General features: G+C 36.5%; 1 pseudogene; it reads left to right on the forward strand.

The window, feature by feature from the left end:
• The first annotated feature begins 1,536 nt into the window (after window positions 1-1,536).
• Window positions 1,537-2,496, forward strand: LOC113888694 (annotated as a pseudogene).
• Window positions 2,497-2,715: the final 219 nt, after the last annotated feature.

Consider the following 2,715-nt stretch of genomic DNA (forward strand, 5'->3'; position numbering starts at 1 on the left):
AGAGCTTAAAATCTCACACTCTGAGGACAGTGCTCTAATTCCTTACAGAAGATGACATTTTGGAAAGTATTTCTTCCTTGTCTAAGAGCACAAGTGATCATTGTCTTTTTCACATCTCACCATATATCAAATACTTAAAACTAAGAGCTAATCATTTTGTTTCTTGATTCAACTGGTTTCTTTAAGATCAGAGAAATGATCAGAGAACTTTGCAGATGTATATAACAAGTTCAGAGGTCTTCAGGCTTTTATGTTGACACAGAGAACCAAAGGGAAAATGCATTTATCTTAACACATATCAAAAACTTGCCATGTTCAAGCAGCCATGTGTAATTAAAAATCTTAAACATGACATTACTTTGCTAGTATTGTGAGGAACAATCTCTTCACAAGCCCAGCGTCCAATGCAGCGGCAATAGGGATGTGCATATCTGGGTATAGTCAGTGTGATATACTTGAACAACGTAACTGTGTACAAAGAATGAAGCTGTACTTATGATTTATGGCATACAGTTTTGATAACTAATTGAAATATTCAAGAAAGTTAAGATTAGAGCCGGGAAGGAAAGGTACTTCAGGTAGATAATTGCATATTAAAATATATAAAAAATAAATTTGCATGCTAAGAATGTGGTCCCACAGAGTGGTTGTTTTAGACCAGAAGGTACAAGTAGAATGTTGGAAGATCAGATCAGAGAAGTAGGCAATGATGAGAATGTGAGGCTTGTGTAATTTGTGACTGAATTTGTTTGAACTCTATTTTGAAAGACAGTGGTTTTCAAACATACTTCCATATGTGATCAGTTGTGAGATATATTGTAAATAATTAGCTTTACATTATGAATTGCTTGCCTTTGTAATAAAGGATGGGTTCAAGATTATTCCATGGTCAAAAATACCTTCTTGAAGACAGATAGCACATAGTGTTAGAGTGAGTGGACTCTAGCTTATCTCCTGTTTATATTCCTTAGTGTGTGGCATTTCCATCTGTTTTTTTTTTCCACATAATTTGAAACTTTTTGGGGTGCAACCAAAACCTTTCCTGTTTCAACTTTTACAACCACAAAAAAACTGTTTCTTTGCCCAGAAACTTCTTCTGATCTTTAACTTGACTGAGGCCAGTTCATATTTTGATTAAAACAAATCTCAAAATATCTTACAAAGATTAAAACAAATCTCAAAATATCTTACAAAGCAATACCCCTGACATAGGTTAGCATTTATCTCTGTGTTTGCCTAGTATCTTGGGGCATATGTATATCATGTTATTGTAACTTTTAATTTACTTGAATGTGTCTTTTATTTGATTTTGATTTGCCTGAGAGAAGAACTTGTATAACCTCACTCTAGATTCTCATTGCCTTAGAGTGTATTCAGTAAATATCAGATGAATGAGTGAATATTGCTAGTAATATTGGAAGGCAATGCTCCCTTTAAAGTTCCTCTAACAAAAACTCCTTGAAAGTTGGTAGAGTGTAAATTTTAAATATACGCCATGTATACTTTTATTCACTATTACAGATGAACAAAGAAGAATAAAATGGACAAGACAAATGCAACAGTCATTTCTAATTTTATTTTTCTGGGATTTACTCACTATCCCAAAGTTGAAATCACCATATTTGTGCTGTGCTTACTGGTGTACTTGATCAACTTACTGGGTAATAGTATTCTGATCTCGGTTAGTGTCCTGAATTCTCACCTACACACACCCATGTACTTCTTCCTCAGCAACCTGTCATGTCTGGACATCTGGTATACTTCTGCCCTGACTCCAATTCTGGGCAAATTTTATTTCAGGGAAAAACACTATCTCATTTTCAGCGTGTGCTGCTCAGATGTACTTCTCTCTGGCCATGGGCTCCACTGAGTGTGTGCTCCTGTCTGTGATGGCGTATGACCGATATGTAGCCATCTGAAACCCCCTGAGATACTCCATCATCATGAACAAGAAGATTTGTGTTCGGATTGCAGCTGGCTCGTGGGTGACAGGCTCCTTCACTGCCCTGGTGGAAACTGTGTCTTTGTTGCAGCTGTCACTGTGTGGAAGTGGTGTCATCAATCATTTCACTTGTGAGATTCTGGCCGTCCTGAAACTGGCTTGTGTAGACACTTCCAAGGTGCAGTTAATCATGCTGGTGATCAGTGTACTTCTTCTTCCTATGCCAATGCTCCTCATTTGTATTTCTTATTCATCCATCCTCTCTAGCGTCCTAAGAATCAGCTCATTGGATGGTCGAAGCAAAGCTTTTTCAACATGTGCAGCCCACCTGGTGTAGTGGTTTTATTCTATGGGACAGCTCTCTCCATGTACCTGAGCCTTCAACTATGGATTCACAGGAAATAGATAAATTTATAGCCTTGGTATATGCTGGCTTAACCCCCATATTGAATCCTATCATTTATAGTTTACGGAACAGAGAAGTGAAAGTGGCTGTGAAAAAATCGCTGGTTAGGAATTCTCTTTGTGCTCTTTCAGTCTCTGGTAGCAAATAATATCTGTAAATATTAAGGGATATTTAGTGCTCTATCTATATATCAGGAGATAGTTGGGGTAGACACTCATTTTTAAATGTGATGTGCAATTTTCTAAGTCTCTTCTTTGACTAATCACTGAAAGTCTAAGTAATATCAATTATCATACATAAATTTATCTGATCTTAAAAAATAGTCTCATGATGACAAATTATAATTTTTATCTGAGGTTATAGGGTT

Source organism: Bos indicus x Bos taurus, unplaced genomic scaffold (genome assembly GCF_003369695.1).
Source record: "Bos indicus x Bos taurus breed Angus x Brahman F1 hybrid unplaced genomic scaffold, Bos_hybrid_MaternalHap_v2.0 tig00001078_arrow_arrow_obj, whole genome shotgun sequence".
Lineage (NCBI taxonomy): Eukaryota > Metazoa > Chordata > Mammalia > Artiodactyla > Bovidae > Bos > Bos indicus x Bos taurus.